The sequence below is a fragment of the Malania oleifera genome, chromosome 3 (assembly GCF_029873635.1).
Source record: "Malania oleifera isolate guangnan ecotype guangnan chromosome 3, ASM2987363v1, whole genome shotgun sequence".
In the NCBI taxonomy this organism is placed as follows: domain Eukaryota; kingdom Viridiplantae; phylum Streptophyta; class Magnoliopsida; order Santalales; family Ximeniaceae; genus Malania; species Malania oleifera.
The window spans coordinates 228,991-247,134 of NC_080419.1; the positions used below are offsets into that span (position 1 = coordinate 228,991).

Below are 18,144 nucleotides of genomic sequence, written 5' to 3' on the forward strand. Positions count from 1 at the left end.
TTTTGTTTGCCTATGTAAAGTTCCTACTTCCTACTTCCTACTTCTATACAAAAGGGAACGTGGTGTTGACACTTGTTACACATTGTTGGCCAACAATCTAACAGCTTAAGCTTTTAGGTGAAGTGATAATTTTTTTCTGATAGCAAAAGAAGATGATTTTTTTAGAGAAAGAAGAATGAACAAATTTTTGAGAGAGTGGCTAATAGATTGAATCCAGTTTTAGGTGTTCCAGTAGGAGGTAATTCTACTGCTGATTCTTTTTGGGATCCAGTTTTTGAGAGAGTGGCTAAGAGATTGGATGGGTGGAAAGGAGCTTTTTTTCACCTTAGAGGGTGTATTACTCTCATTCACGCACGTCTGAGATTATCACTTTAAGTTTTATTTTTTTTTTGTTTTTTATTTTTTTCTGATAGCAAAAGAAGATGAATTTATTAGAGAGAAGAATGAGCAAGTTTTTGAGAGAGTGGCTAAGAAACTGGATCTAGTTTTAGGTGTTCCCTTGGCGGTAATCCTAATGCTAATTCCTTTTGGGATCCAGTTTTTGAGAGTGGCTAAGAGGTTGGATGGGTGGAAAGGATCTTTTTTCACCTTAAGAGATTGTATTACTCTCATCCATGCATGTCTATCCTCCATTCTTTTTTATTATCCTTCTATTTTTAGAATTACTGTGAGATTGGTGTGGAGGCTTGAGAAATTAATGAGGGATTTCTTGTGGTCCAATGGGGTAGAGAGTAACAGAGATCACCTTGTAGGATCGGAGATCATGTGTAGATCTGAAATGGAGGGAGGTTTGGGTTGTGGTAATTTGGTGTCCAAAAACATTTCATTGGTGGAGAAATGGTAATGGCGCTTTCCTTTAGAGCTTAGTTCTCTTTGGCATAACGTAATTCACAGAAAATTTTGCCTACTACAAAATGGATGGGATGCTAACGCGGGGGTTAATATTGCTCATGCTGAGTCCTTGGAAGTTTATGTCTCAGATTTATGATTATTTCTTTCCAGTAGTCCAGTATATGGTGGGTAATGGGGAGCGAATTCGTTTTTGGGAGGATCTTTGGGTTGGGGAGATGCCTTTGGCTATTGCTTTCAGTCATCTTTGTTAAGTTTCTATTCTTCACAATGCCCCTATTTCTTATTTTTCTTTTTTGCAAGGACTGTCTCATAGAATTTCCATTTCAGGAGAAATCTGAATGACAGAGAGATTAATGAGTTGGCTTGTTTAACCCTTTCCATACTCATTTGGGGAGTGATAAAAGGGTTTGGAGTTTAAACCCTGTGGGGAATTCTCTCGTAAATCTTTTCCCTCCTATTTGACTCATCATAATGCCAATCCTTTTGGGTTTTGTATTCTTTGATTTGGAAAGCTAAAGCCCCCTAAAAAATAAAAGCTTTCATTTGGACTGCAGTTGTTGAAAGAATTAATACTAATGATTTCAGAAGAGAAGGCCTAATAAGGATTTTCCCGGGATGTTTGTGTCCTTTGTTTGAGGAGTGGTGAGATCTGTTCACGTTTGTTTCTTGATTGCCCTTTTACTAGGTTTGTTTGGAATAAATTTTTTGGTATTTTTGGTGAAAACTGGGTTTGTCCCTCCACCTTGAAGGCTATTTGTGCTATACATTTCAGGGTTTTGGTAAAGGGAAGGATAGGAAATCCTTGTGGCGATGCTCTGTTATAGCTATTATTTTGTGTGTCTATTTGGAGGGGAATGCAAAAATTTTCAAAGGGGTGGCTACTGCTAATAACTTGCTTTCGCGTAGAGTGGTATATCTTGTGTCGCTGTGGCTGTTGGCTAATGGTTTATTCATCAAGTTTCTTTGGAATATCTGCAGTGGGGACTGGTTGGCTCGCTTCATTGAGTTGGTTTTCAGCTTATGATGATTTTTCGTTGTAATTTATTGTTATTGATGTAAAGGAAGGATTTCTTATTCCCTCTATTTTTGTTCGTCTTTCTTTTTTGTTAGATGTTTGGGGTAGTATAAGTGATCAAGGGGTGATAACTCATATCACGGGAGGAAACTTTGCGCAGACCGTTAATGGACATTCTTTGCTCTTTTAATGAATTCTTTGTTTATCAAAAAAAAAGAAAAAAAAAAAAAAAAAATGAAGAACAAGCAAGGAGAACTAGGAACCTCCACAACAAAGAAGCGAAAAAATAGAAAATAAAAAATAAAATAAAAAATAAAACAAAACTCGAAGAGTTAAGACTAACAATGCAAACAATCCTGTTGAATATCATAATCCTGGCTCCTTTGAAACAACTAGCAGAAGCACACTAAAGAGGGGTCAAACAATGAATCTTCTCCCATAACAAAGATGCATTGATGCAATTCTGCAATCTTAATTTAATTTTATGTTTATGCTAGGTTTTGTTATTTATGGGTGCTAGGGGTGTTTTTGTAATTTTATAATTTTGGTTTTATTTTGTCAATTTTTTTTTTTGGGAGGGGTGGGGGTGGTAATATGTAGGGTATTTTTGTGATGGGAGTTATTTTTGGTTGGGCTTTAGAAGATAAGTGGTTTCTAGACTATGTGCAAAAATAGGAGTTGACTGGCCTAGTATAAATAGGAATCTTTGGCCACTTTTCCAGGAGGTTTTTGGCTTTTATCTTTGAGAATACTTCTCTCCAAAGCTCAGGTTCAGACCAGCTAGGGTTTTGAAGGTTTGGAGGCTAGGTTTTTTAGGATTTGAACCTGCAGTGCCTACAAGTCTCTCCGTTGCTGCTAAAGGCATGAGAGGCTAGCAGAAGCCGACTGATACTGTTCTGAAACAGTGCCAAAACAGGCAATGATTTGAGAATTAAGTTGCTGTTGTGCATATAAGTTTTCTTATTTGCTGAACTGAAATTCACAGAAATCTCTCTACACCCATTTTGCATCAAATTGTTATCAGTGCAAGTTCGATCTTGTGGTTTCATGGCTTCAAGGGGTGGAGAGGAAATAGGAATCATAGAGGTAGATATGTGATTATTGAGATGTTTGGAGAGCTGCAGGAACAAGATGGACAACTTAACTTGTTACACAAGCTATTGGTGATCCAAGCCATTGAAAACGATGGCAATAATGAATATGGTTTTGTTATAGGAAGAAGAAATGAAATAAATGAGCATTATAACACTGAAATTGACACCTCTTGTGATGATAGGAGTTCTGAACATGAAAGGCTTCCACGAAAAAATGAAAGGACTGCAAGATGGGAACATCGCATTGTACGCGCTCTACAAAATTCTATAGAATATGGTGTACAAGTAAATATTTCAGAATTTGATGGTGAATTGGGTTGATATTATTGAGAGTTATTTTGAAGGGGAAGATGTGCCGGACTGCAAACATGGTGATTCTTTTCCCTCTGATTCAATATTCCTACTCCCTAAAATCTTCTTTTGTGGTGTGTTCTTCCCAACTTCTCTTCCTTTCAAGGTTGCAAACATGGAGATTCTTTTCCCTCCTTTGATTTAGTATCCCTACTTCCTAAAACCTTCTTCCCTTAATCTCCCGCAGCTCCATCTCTTGATCCCCCATCGATCCTGTGATGCCCCGATTTTCGTACAATTTTTTTTCTCAAGAATAAATAAATAATCAAATATTCACATGTCATCCATAACATTCACAAATCGGCCATGTCAACAACCCTACTACCATTCGTACGACCCGACTCGCATTGGGTATCGGGTAAAAAGTCATTTTATTTATAAAACCTAACAGCGGAAGACAGTGTATTTATATCATTCAAAATACAATATCCAGAGTATCTATATACACACATATACATCATTATCACAAACTCAAAAATTACTCAACTCTAGGGGAATTACATATCCCCTAGTCTAGAAACTCACCCTGTGTATCAGGGTCTTAGCTCCCAATGGTCACGGAGCTCTATTGCCTAATCTATCCCCGTTCCCTGAAAAATTTTAGATAATTTGGGTGAGACACATCTCAGTAAGAAGGAATAAATTATTTACAGTGTGTGACCATATGAGTTTAATTATAATACACTTTACTTTTCAAATCATCATTTCATCTGAGAAAATACACTGATATACACATTCTCATAATCATATAGATATACAACACAAGCTTTTATAAGCTTTAAAATCATTTCTCAAATTCAATGATTTCCAACACATAATTATTCGTGAAGTTCCTGAGAATAGGGAAGATTACCCACCTATACAGGTAGCTTCCCTCTGCCCTAACACGTTATGCAGCCAAATATGGCCATATTTGATACTTATTAGGGTACTCACCTTACTCAGTAAGCCCTCAGGTGGAAAGTTTTACTTCGCCTTAATTATTTATGTCATTAACTCACACAGTTTATTTCTCATATTTAACATTCTTTATTTCTTAATTTTCATTCTTTCTTTCATTTCTCATTTTAGCCAATTTTATGATTCTTTCACTTTCCATTTTCATTTTACTTTTCGGCTCATGAGTACCCTTGGTATCAAATACCAACATCGCGTCTGTAACTTATGGCCACCTTGAGGATCTTTTTATCCACGCCCTACTTCCCCTCATGGTCAAGGTTGTGCGGTCCGAAGGCTGGATCTAACCGCAGTTGGCCGACCTGGTTAGATCAAAGTATCATATCACATATCGTGTTTGTAGTACGACTGGTCGGTCTATTACCCTGATTCAGACTCAGGGGGCCCACAACCCTACAAAATGGCACAGTCGACTGTCACGCCACACGCTCCAAGAGTCCGTGTGGTTGCACTAACACCACTAGCAACGGTACTGTGCTCAATATCATAACCATCCAACAGGGTTTACTACCACATACTCGCAATCATTATACGGTATTGACATTTCATCAATCATATTTCAGTATATCACAATTCAGTTCGGTATAAATATTCTCATCATTTTCTGTGCACATTTCATCATCTCGTAATATCATATATCATATTCAACGTATTTTTCATATTTTTCTAAAATACTTATATCAACAATTTGTACATACTCATTTCTCATGCAAATAATTTCCACTCACAAACAAATACCATAATTCATTATTTTCCAATATCAGAAATTCACAAAATCTCATCTTTCAAGAAAAACATTTCTACTCACATATAAATACCATATTTCATTATTTTTCACTAATCACATTAATAATTCTCATTTCAATATTTTCTCAGAACTTACTCATCGTTATATTTCACATTTTTCAACACATGTCAAGTGCCACACAGTTTTCATCTAATATTCATAATATATTATTTTCACACTCTAAAATATCACAATTTAAAATCACTCAAATGCCACACAATTTATTTGATATTTATATTGTAATAATTTCCAGACAAAATACCATAAGCACATTTTCACATATTAATTTAAATAGTAATTCTAAAAATATTGCTATAATTTATTCCCCTTACCTGGCTTACTGAGAGACTCGTTAACACCCAAATTCTCCGTCCTTGGTGCCCGAAATTCAACTCCTGCAATTTGTATTTTTCCTAGATTAATTAACCTATTTCTCCAAAATAATACCCATCTACCCTTTTCTAGGCTCCATATACTTCAAATTAATATTTAAACTAACATTTAACAGCCCTACTTAATTTTCTGAATTTTGCCTGCGGGTCCCAAAATTACACTTGTGGCGCTCACCCGGACCCTAAATTTCAGAAATCTTATTTCAACCCCAGATGCTCAACATTTTAACATTTCTAAATTAATCCTAATTAATTAAAGATACGCCCCTTAATAACCCCCGTACCCCAAATTTGGAGTTTTGCTCACAACGATCCCACGAGAATTCCATCTTGTTAGACTTGTAGAGAATCATACCTAGATTCTTGTGGTGGTGTCTTTTTGTCGATTGAGCTTATAATTTGCAAGAAATTAAAGAAAAAGGGGAAATTGGCGAAGAAGAAGAAGAAGAAGAAGAAGAAGATGAAGCTTCTTGAAGCTTCAGAAGAGAGAATAATAATAATAATAATAATATATTTAATTAATATATTTAATTAATATTAATAATAATATATTTTAACAAAACAACAAAGAAAAACCTGATGAAGCTTCTTGAAGCTTCAGAAGAGAGAATAATAATAATAATAATATATTTAATTAATATTAATAATAATATATTTTATTAATAAAAATAAAATAAATTTTAATTATTATTATTTATTTATAATATATTTAATTAATATTAATAATAATATATTTTAACAAAACAACAAAGAAAAACCTGATGAAGCTTCTTGAAGCTTCAGAAGAGAGAATAATAATAATAATAATAATATATTTAATTAATATTAATAATAATATATTTTATTAATAAAAATAAATATAAATTTTAATTATTATTATTATTTATTTATTTATTTATTATTATTATTATTATTATTATTATTATTTTTGGAATCACTCCACTAATTTTCTATATCCCTTTTTGGGGTTATTACAGATCCTCTATGCAGCTACAGGAGTTCGACTTGGATATTTCGTCCTCCTTCATTTGCTTTGTCGCCTATCACTTTGCAGGACTTTGCACATTCTCCAGAAAACTATGTACCAGAATACCTTGTTACTTGATCAGTCACAAACATGGTCTTAAATTTCCACGAAATTGTTGAAATTTTCAGTTTCAATCACTCTTGAAATCAAAATGGCAGTCGATTTCCGTCTTGCATAATTTGCGTCAAAATCTCAACGAATGATCCGAAATTGATTGAAATCTCGATATTTTAGTGAAACTTGTCAAAATTTGAACTATGCAATGAAATTTTCTCGGAATTCAAATGAGAGATTTAGGAGTGAGTGAAATTTCTCTCTTAATTTATTTTATTTATTTTTATCGAGACAAAAGATTATTACAAGTGCTTTTGAAATTATATATAAAAATAAACTTACAACAACATCTTATTTAACCATTTGTATATAAATTATCATTATTTGTATAATAAATAATATTTAAATGATTTATGAATTTCTTTTGTATTAATTGAATATGTTTATTGTACATTATTTTACTAATATGTTTGTTATACATACTATATTACAACTTTTTCACCTCATACACAACATAGATGTATTTAACTTGCAATATTTTAGTCCTAAAACTTACATTATTATGTTTGTTAACCTTTTCTAAAGTTTCACAAAGAATTCCATGCTTTAGTACTGATTTACGTCATTTTTTCAAATCAAAATCGAAATTGACATTGAATTTGAAATTTCCTAACTTTTGGAGCTTCTAAATTTGAGTCGAAATTGAAACTTAACCTTGGTTGCAAACTCACAAAGATCGAAAATTGATCCCTCTTTGTTTTGGACATCGGTGTTTCCTTCGTTGTGCTAAAGAAGGTGATTTTATCTGGGTGACACAATTGATGAGAATTTTGTGCGAAGGGTTGGGAGGAATATAGCTGGGGAGAGGAGTCCATCATCATTGCAATTTTTGCCTTCCAACACCACTTGTTTACACGATCTGTGACGTGAAGAGTCATCAACATAAAGAGGCGTAACCTTATTTATTTCACAGAGCTTGTTTTTCCAAGTCTCATGATTCTTCTTCTCCTCCTACCAATTCAATTATGTCAAGAGAGGTTTCTTATGGTCATTTTGTGTTCGTTTAGTGTTGAAAAACATCTTCCCTGGTGGAATTACCATGGTGTCTCTTTGTTACAGAACATGTTCCTACTTCATCAGGCTGAAGAGAGGCAACCTTATTTCTTCCGTTCATAGTGGTTGTCTCTTTACACGGTGTGATAGTTGTCGAGTAAACAATTAAACATCTTGTCCATCCACGGTATAGCAAAGAGTTCTTGCAGTGTTCTTGTCGGCAACAACCTAGTGAACCAATAAAGATTGGAAGGCAAATAACCCCAACAACATTTCCACTTTATCAATCATACTTACTCTAGTTTGTACCTTCCAATCATCGAAATCAAGTCTAAAGACAAAATGACAATAAGAAACCTCTCTCAACATACTTGAATTGCTACATAGAGTAAACGATGATCATTCCTATTTATTCCATCTCCGTGGAAAAAAACGACGCTAAACTCAATATTACAAGAGCTTGTTTTCCGAGTCTCAAGATTCTCCATCTCCAAAGTATTTTGTTCCTCAATGATGACTTGGTTAAACGCCTATTTCTAATTGTCCTATGCTTGAAGATCTTGGTCTAAAGCAGTCAAGGACTTTGTCAATTTCCTGAGAGTGTGTGCAAGCATTGAAGATGTCTTCATTGCTTGTTCTCTTAATTTATTGCCTCTCCAATGCACTTATTTTGAGTTGCTGTATGATAGTTATTATGGGTATGCTTTGAAGAACTTGACTTCTCATTTGGATATTTGAAAAGATGAATGTATTGAATAGAGTACTAGAATATGCAAACAACAATAACATGTTTCATGTAGTACATATAAGCATGCAATGTAGAAACAAAATGGCATAATTAACTTACACAGTCCCATCAACAACAACAAAACCAAGCCTTAAGTCCCACTAGGTGGGATCGGCTATATGAATCATTTTCCGCCAATTTATGCGATCATGGACCATTTCTTTTGACATATTCAGGGATATTAAATCCTTACTATCTCCTTCCAAGTTATTTTAGGTCTACCTCTGCCCCTTTTACTGCCTCCCACAGTAACTAACTCACTCATCCTCATTGGTGCACTATGTGGCCTACGTTGCAACTGTCCATACCATCTGAGTTGTCCCTCCCTTATCTTATCTTCTATAGGAGCTACACCTAACTTACCGCGAATATGTTCATTCCTTAATTTATCTTTCAATGTTATACCACTCACTCATCCATCTAAGCATTCTCATCTCGACAACTTTTACTTTTTGGATATCCAAAATTTGCAATGCACATAAAACATGATAAATTTTTCAACTAGATTTTGCATAGCAGCCAAGGGCAGCTCCTCCTTTAAGCCCACAACTGTTGTGCTTAAGAATGGAGACACACTCACATTTGAGTTTATTAAGAAAAGAGCCAAGTGAAGCCCATTATTGGAAATGAACTTGTGGAAAATCAGTTTTACTTTATCTATGTGCAAAGCATCTAGTGTAGCAGGAGTAAACTCTCGACATAATTGAATTGGCAACAAAAGCATTGTTAGTGGCATTTTGTTAGTCGTGAATAAATACTTTCGAAGAAGAAGCAAACTATGATTCATTGTAAAGAAAACTTACCATCAAGAGTTCTTATTTCGTAAATTATACTTATGTATGGGGTTCAATGTAATTTTTGAAGGTTGATTTCTCTGTAATTATATTTTTTACTGATGATAATTCAAGTTATGGAAGATATGAGATTTTTCCGGTGAAAGATGAACAAGAAAATCAATTAAAGAGTTGGATGTAGAGCAATTAGCATTGATAAAAGGAAAAAGAAACTTACCAGAGCAAGACTTAATACATGAAGAGAAGAAGCATTGGAAATGCCTTCAAGAAAGTTGACAACGTCCTCCTTACCTACTTTAGACCACATTCCCCCTTGATATATAGATATTGAATAAATGTTAATATGAGTCTCAACTAGAGCGTTTAGATTCTTCAACTTACATATATCCTTTGGTTGTAGAATCAACATAGTTAAGGTGTTCAAAAAGTGGAGAATCTAACAAAAATTCATATTTAGGCCTTAAATATTCACAAGACTCCTTCCAATAGTCAAGCTTTTAAGTGTAGAATGCCTCGGCTCCTTGAATACCTCAACTACCCTAGCTGTTATGCGAAATCTTGAGGAAAAAGTTATTTTGTTTGTTGTGCATTGCAAATTTTGGATTATTGATGGGACTATGTAAGTTAATTCTGCACTTCCGTTTCTATATTGCATGCTTATATGTACTACATGAAGCATGTTCTTGTCGTTTGTATATTCTAGTACTCTATGCAACACATTTGTCTTTCAAATTTCCAAATGAGAAATCAAATTCTTCAAAGCATGCCCATAATAACTATCTTGCACCAACTCAAAGGTATAATTTTGACACATTTAGGTCGTTGCGTGTTGTAAGTACTTTTTTTCTTTGCCCTAGCCCTTAATCTTAACTTTCTTGACGACTAGTGGCACTCAATCTAATGGGGAAAATTGGGTGAGTGGTCGACTTAGTTTCGTGAAGTTTGTGTACAGAGTGTTGGGTCTTTGTAATTCATTGCATGTAAATCGATTTATACTCAGTTATGCTCCAACAACCATTAGTGTAGAAGTCTCACGCGACACGATGGAAAGAATGATACTACAAATATAAATTTTTTGCAGAGGCTACTAAGAATATTGAATGTACAAGGAAAGCAATAGTATGTTTGACGTTTTAATAATATAACATTGCAGTCTCTTAGGGTGTATATATTGCAGCATCAATCATTCCTTATTCTCTTGTATAGGGAAAAACTATTATTCAGTTGATATGCCAGTAAAGCTACTAATCAATTGGATTCCCACGAATGACAAAATCAAATCCACGAGATGTTTGATTGTCTACCTAACAACTATCACACTATGTAACAAAGGGACAATGTGGTCATTCCGTTTGGTAAGATGTTCTTCAAGACTAAAAAATGGTTTGTCACTGTTCCAACCTAAAGTAAGGTCATCCTCTGTGTAATGTAAGAAATTGGCAACATGAGATGAAGAATCTTGAGACTTGGAAAACAAACTTATTTTCGGTTGTAGAATCGAGCAAGAACACCATACTCTAGAGATGGATAAATTAATTTTGAACACAAAATAACCATAAGAAACCTCTCTTAACATAATTGAATTGGTAGTAAGAGATGAAGAATCTCAAGACTTGGAAAACAAGCTCATTCCGGGTAGGAGAATGGAGCAGGAACACCATAATTGAGTATGATGAAGTGGAAATGTTGTTTAGGTTCCTTAGGAACCCCAAGGGCATTTCCGCTTCAAACCAATCACTATGAACTCTACTACATGACCATCTTCTCCAAAATAGTTGTCAATTGGCTACCGCAATTATTTCAAAGAAGATTAATATATCTAGTGCCATTAGAAGTTGCAAGCTTTCCACCTTTTGTTGTTGCCACTCAGATTGTTGTTATAAGGACCCCCATGAATGACGAGGTCAAATTCATCTTGGCTTGCCCGGTTGCTGTTAACAAGATCACTGCAAGGACTCCCTTGCTATGACCGTAGATGGACGAGATATTTGATTGTCTACTCAACCATTATCACACTATGTAACAAAGAGACAATGCAGTCATTCCACCTGGGAAGATGTTCTTCAAGACTAACAAATGGTATGTCTTTATATCAACCTAAAGTAAGATAACTTTAGTTGCAGACTACACCTAAACCCACTTCCTGCAAAGGATTTGGCTTCTGACTATTCCTTGAAAATTTGCAAAGGCAAATGACTTATATCACAAAATTGATCTGATATAGACAATTCCTCAGAAACCTCAATAGCATTTCCACCTCATCAAACTAAAGAGGCGCAACATATGTTTCTTCCACCTGGAAGATGACCATTACTGAGAGTTCTAACAATGTTGTTGGTGGCAACTAGGGGAGCCAAGATAGATTGGAAGGCAAAGAATTTGTCTCCATCAAATTACATTGTCATCTGTAGTTTGTGAAGGTTGATTTCTCACTAATTATAGTCCGTACTAATGATAATTGAAGTCATTGGAAGATGTTCTTCAAGACTAACAAATGGTAATGCCACTGTGTATTGTAAAATTGTTGTAAAGACTCTCACGAAAGACAACATGCTCATTCCATCTGATAAGATGTTCTTCAAGACTAACAAGTGTTATGCCTCTATCTCAACATATAGTAAGATAATATAAAGTTTATATAAAAAAATGGCATTAAGAATAACTCATCCCATGTTGAAACAAAGAAGGTTGCACCTCTTTAGCTTGATGAAGTGGAAATGTTGTTAGGGTTCTTGAGGACCACCCTTGGGAGGTTGAATAACAACAACAACAACAACAAAACCAAGCCTTAAGTCTCACTAGGTGGGGTCGGCTATATGAATCATTTTTCACCAATTAATGCGATCATGGACCATTTCTTTTGACAGATTCAGGGCTATTAAATCCTTACTATCTCATTCTAAGTTATTTTAGGTCTACCTCTACTCCTACTGCCTTCCACAGTTGCTAACTCACTCTTCCCTACTAGTGCACTATGTGGCCTATGTTGCAAGTGTCCATACCATCACAGTCGTCCTTCCCTTATCTTATCGGAGCTACACCTAACTTTGTGCGAATATGTTCATTCCTTAATTTATCTTTCAATGTTATACCACTCATCCATCTAAGCATTCTCATCTCAGCAACTTTTACTTTTTGGATATTTTGTTTCTTTGTCGCCCAACATTCTAATCCATATAGCATAACTAGTCTTATAGCCATCCTATAAAACTTTCCTTTTAATTTTAAGGGTATTCTACGATCACAAAGCACGCTTGAAGCACTTCTCCATTTTACCCAACTTGCTTTAACTCTATGCATTACATCATCTTCAATTTCTCCTTCAAATTGCATAATAGATCCAAGGTATCGAAATCTACAAGTGCTATTTATTTCTTCATCATCAAGTTTAACTTTGTCTCCAATATTCCTCCTACCATTATTGAAATTACATTTCATATATTCTATCTTATTTCTACTTATCCTAAAGCCTCTAGATTCCAAAGCTTCTCTCCATAATTCTAACTTTGCCTTTACTCCGTCCTTAGTTTCATCAATCTATACATATCAAGCCATTCCGTACCTTTTTCTAAGTGCAAGAAAAAGATATGGAAATTATTCTTACGCAACTTCATGCGGAACCTCGTATATGCTTGTGAAAGATATTCGGTTCCTATCTAAATGGGTGCCTATTTTGATAGCGTTTGGTGTGATATCATACCCAAGAACATTGGTCATGTACTCCTTTGTTCTCCTTGGTTGGATGATTTGGGTGTGACTTAAGGACATGGGAACACATGTCTTTCACTAAAATGGAAAGAAACTCATTTAGAAGCATCTCTATCAACCAACCAAGACAAAGAATTTGAGATTATTGATCACGTCAAAGTTACTCAACTTGAAGACACTACAAACGAGGCAATGAATGTGTTTGAAGACATCCAAAGTCTTTCAGACATTGCTATGGTAGAGTTTGTCATCCCTGCTGAGTTCATTGATGCTAATTCTCAAGTCCATGGTACTTTCAATGGAACATGGTTTCTTGTATTATTCAAGTACTAGCCTTTGAAGAGTCCCAACTTGTTTCTTACTTTTGATCCTCCAACATTTTAAAATTCGAGGTTGAATTTTTTCTTAGTGGGGGAGAGTTGATGTAGGACAAGAAGCAAAACCTTGGGAAGATCCTTGCTAAAGAATGATAAGAAGAGTTGGGTCAAGGAATTGTTGGGTTAAGTTAGTAGTTTATTGTGTGTTTGGTTTAATTAGTAGAGTATTACGTGTATTTTGGGGCTTGTTTGTAGTATTTGTGTATTTTAGGGCTATGTTTGTAATGTAATTTAGTTCTAAGGTTTTAAGTGTAATTTTCATGTGAAGGGGCTTTCTTATAAATAGTGGGTGAAAGTCATGTTGTAGCAGTTGTTGATGAATTTGAATTGGAGTGAACGTAAGTCTCCCCTTGGTATCTCCTCTCTTCTCCCTTCTCCGTCCTCTCTTCTGATTTCTCCGTGGCTACAAAACCTTGACGTTGTCCTTGCAATCATTGGGCAACATCAAGGTTATGCAACTATGGAGAAATAAGAAGAGCGGAAGAGGATACACCAGGGGGAAACTCACGTTCACTTCAATTCAAATTCATCAACTGTTACAACATGGCTTTCACACACTATTTATAAGAAAGCCTCTTTGCATTCCCATATACCCCTAGAACTAAATTACATTACGAACATTCCCTTAGAATACACAAATACTACAAACAAGCTCCCAAATACACATATACTGTACTAAATAAACTAAATACACAATAAATTACTAACTTAACCTAACAATTCCTTGACCCAACTCTTCTTAATTATTCTCTAGCAAGGATTTTCCCAAGGTCTTGCTTCTTGTCCGACATCAATAGGCTTTGTTTCAACCATTCAAATGTTCAAGATAAAGAAAAAAGAATTAAGAAACTTCAAAGAGCGAATATAAATCTTTTGATTTGCAGTTACATAAGGCTAGAGAGGTTGTGTCCTTGCTTGTGGTGGAGAACAATGTCTCTCGAAACAAGTGGGTTAGATTTTCCAAAAGGGTTTTCTTGGTTCATTGATGGCTTGTCTACCCTCTATCGCATGCAAAGGGGGTTTTAGTCAGTTCAATTAGGTGTCACAAAGCTATGGATGTCGATTAAATGGACGAAGGCAGGAAAGTATATGGAGTTAGGGTTGGGATGGAAAGGGAAGAAATTTTCAATTTATATTCCTGTAAGTGAAAAAGGTGATGGTTGGTGAAGTTTCAACTTTCATGATTGTATTTTGCGAGATAGCCAATATTTTCATGAGGAAACTAGAAGTGTAGGCACATATTACTCTCCATGACTTAGATCTTGGAGTTATGTGGTGCTGGAAGGCAAAAATCGTGAAGGTGATGGCTGCAGTAGTAAAGTCCATTCCGTAAAGCAAGGTATGAGCGTTGGGAAACAAGAGCTGTGTCATTGGTGTGGAAATGAGCTGCATTTGAACAATTCTAGGGCCATTGCATATTAGTCAGCTTCCATTGGCAGGAGCAAGAAGGAAGTTAGGGTTTCCAGCAAAGCAGAGACAATAAGTGAGGCGGCTAGGGTTGCATTTGGGAGGAAGCAGTGAATAGGATTTAATAATAAATAAAAAAGAAAGAAAGAAATAAAAATAAAATGAAGTAGAAGAACCTAGATTAAGTCGGGATGCATGCTTCTTATCTTGGACCTAGCCCAGATAATGGACAAAAGGAGGTATTTTATCTTTAACTAAATTGGGCCAATTATTTAAAAAAGGCCCAATGTTTAGAAAAGGGTGATACAAAGTTTAATTTCGATGCAAAGGGAGGCTCTCCTCGAACGGACTTCCACAAAATATTCCAGGTGATATGCAGGCCCATGTTTCAGAAATTAAGGATCCAAGTACTGCTATGTTGGTTCTAGACATTGGACAGGCCCAAAATACTGCTCCTACTTCTCAAAAGACTAGTATTGGGAAGGAGGGTGATATACCTTCCCATAATGGAATTGTTTTTCAGCCTCAACTTATTGGAATATTACTCTGCCTCCAGTTATTAAGAATATGAATCGAATTGATCAAGAGTTGGAGGAAGCTTAGGATGTTTGAAGAATAGACTTGTCTCAAAAGTGGGGTGATAAAATTGTGTCTAGCTCCGAAAATGTATTAGGTGGTGCGAAAAAGAGTAGAAAAGAAGCAAGGCTGGGGGAGAAATATGATGATTGTCGTCTTTATACGAATAAATTTGAAGGTAATGAGGTTTATGCTTGTCGAAAGGTGGCCTATTTGGGTGCGGACACGAAGAAGATATTTAAAGAAAAGAGGGAAAATTCTATTGAGTCAACAACAGAGGTACTAGGGAGAGATTTTGAGGAGGGTTTAGCATTATTGAAGTTCCTCAAGCTAAGAAAAACATTAGAGGTTCTAATGAGATTAGAAAAGGTAAGGAGGTAAAGAAATGAGGGGATTTTTCAAATTCAAAAAGTAATGACAATAGTGATTTTGATAGTGCTAGGGGTTTGTTATTGGATGAGATTCGCAAACAATATGGGTATGTTTCTGACTCGTGTGATGAAATAAGAGATTTCTTTTATGTGCATCTACCTATTGGAAGGTGAAGAGAGTTACAATTTTTAATAATGATGGGTTGGTGAATAAATTTCAGCATAGCGATGGAATACACCAGTGGAGGAGATTTCCAAGGAGGAGTTAGAAGCTCAAATTCCTATGGATAAAATGGATTTAAAACTAAGTGATATTGGAGGAAATGAAGTGCGCTTAGATGGTGGTAAAAGTCAAAACGTGAAGGGTCAAAAGGAATCAGTGAATTTGAAGAGTAAATTATGATGGGAAGGGTTTGAAAAGGGGGTTTCTTGGTTGATTTCATTTAGTTCTATTTTGGGATCTATTTTTCCCCCCTTTTTTTATGGTGGACGTAGTTGTTAGAATTGTATGATTTGAGTAGAACATGCTATAAATCAAGTCGAATGATTAGAGGAATCGATTTTGGAGCTGAATCGAAGGTGAATCGAGTGATTCAGGTGGTGAATCGATGAATCTAATCGAATCGCACAATTAGATCGATTCTTGTCTCTCGCGGCACATGAATATCTGACTAGTTTAAAGGCCAATAAAACCCAATTTTACCCCTATTTTTTGCACGATTTTGTTAGTTGTGCCCTTTACGTAGCTTTCTGTCCCAAAAGGAGAGAAAGAAACGAGACCTTTGGCCTTCCCTTCAGCACCTTCTATTTTCAACTATTCCTCTGTGCTCTGCTTTTGCCATTGAGATTGAGCTTCAAAGGACTGCGAGTACCAGTCTTCTCCTTTATTGTTCTGTTCTGCCATAAAAGAAATACAAGAGAACTCGAAGAGGGGCTGGTTGCTCTTTTTACCATTGAAGAAATAGTTGAAGACTCAGTGCTGATAGAGTGATAGGTAACTGATAATTTTATTTGATTTCCTGCAATTTTTTATTCATTTTTTAAATTTTAATTAGTTTTCTGTATACTTTTAATTTATTTTTGTTTTTTTGTACTTATTTTAGTTGTTAAAGTTTTAAAAAAAGACTATAAAAAAAGATATTTTTTTCTTCTCATAAAACACAATAAAGTTCAAATCTTAATTGTTTTTTATGACACATTCTCTTAAAATATAGTCTTAAAAGCCCCAAAGTTCAATTTTTTTATTAATATTTTCTTGTCTTGAATAATTGAATCATTTTCTTATTTTTTTTTAAAGAATGGATACACTTGTAAATTACTTAAATGTTAAATATATTGCATTATATCAACTATTCAACAATTAATAGTTTATTATAATGGACTATTCACCATTGAACTTTTTGATATTTTATAATATTCAATTATTAATTAATCATTATAGTGTTATACTCATATTATATTATATATTAATATACAAAATATAGAGTTATAAACTTTTAATAAATTAGCTACTAAGTATTAAGTAATATAGTTAATTAGTTATAGTATTATATATTTATATAATTTTATTATACTTCTTTAGTTGTTCCCTTCTCTTTTTGAATTTGTTATTCATTTTTTATTTGTTGGTTGAAAAATTGAAATTTGACTTGGAAAGTTTGTGCTTATTTGAGTGTTAGTGTGGGAAGATGGCTTCTAGTCAAGTGCTAAGCCTAGAAAAAAGACTTCCGACACAAGGAGTGAAGATCCTACATGGGATCATTGTTCCCGAATCAATGATAATAGGATGCACTTGAAGTGCAACTATTGTGGGCTTGAAAGATGGGGTGGCATAATTAGAATGAAGCATCCTTTTGTGGGGGATCATGATAATGTTGCTCCCTGTAAGAAGTTTCCAGAAGAATTGAAGGAAAAATTTGTCAACCTTTTCGAAGGTGTAAAACAAAAGAATATTGACAATGAAAAAGAAATTTTTCAAGAAGAATTCGGAGGACAAGAAGTTCAAATTATAGGAGGACAAAGATGAGGCACCATGGATGCTTCTATAAGTAAGGGGGGCAAAGGAGTAAAAGGGAAAGGGTTTGAGCACCTTGAATGCATGGTGAAAAATAGGGAGCCGGTGGTTCAAAGCATATGCTGGTTTTTATATGAACATGCTTTACCATTCAACTTGGTGAAGAGTCCATTATTTGCATCAATGATGAAGATGGTTGGGGAACATGGAAAGGGGAATATGGAAAGGGATTGAAGCTCCCAAGTTATCACAAAGCTAGAGTAACATTTTTGAAGAAAGAAGTTGATAGTTTCAAATAAATTATGGAATAATACAAGAAAGAGTGAGTGAAGACTAGATGTACTTTGATGTTGATGGATGGACCAATACAAAACAAAGGCATCTCACAAATTTTCTAGTTAGTAGTCCTAGTGGCACGGTTTTCTCAAATCAATAGGAGTGTGGTGAAGGATGCTTATAAATTGTATGAATTGCTTGACCCATTAGTGGAACAGATTGGAGGGGAAAATATGGTTCAAGTGGTGACGG

General features: G+C 34.9%; 1 protein-coding gene across 6 annotated transcripts in view; it reads left to right on the top strand.

The window, feature by feature from the left end:
* The window catches only part of LOC131151651 (uncharacterized), a 52,653-nt gene that overhangs the window by 13,838 nt on the left and 20,671 nt on the right, over window positions 1-18,144 (top strand). The gene's annotated exons all lie outside the window — the stretch shown is intronic.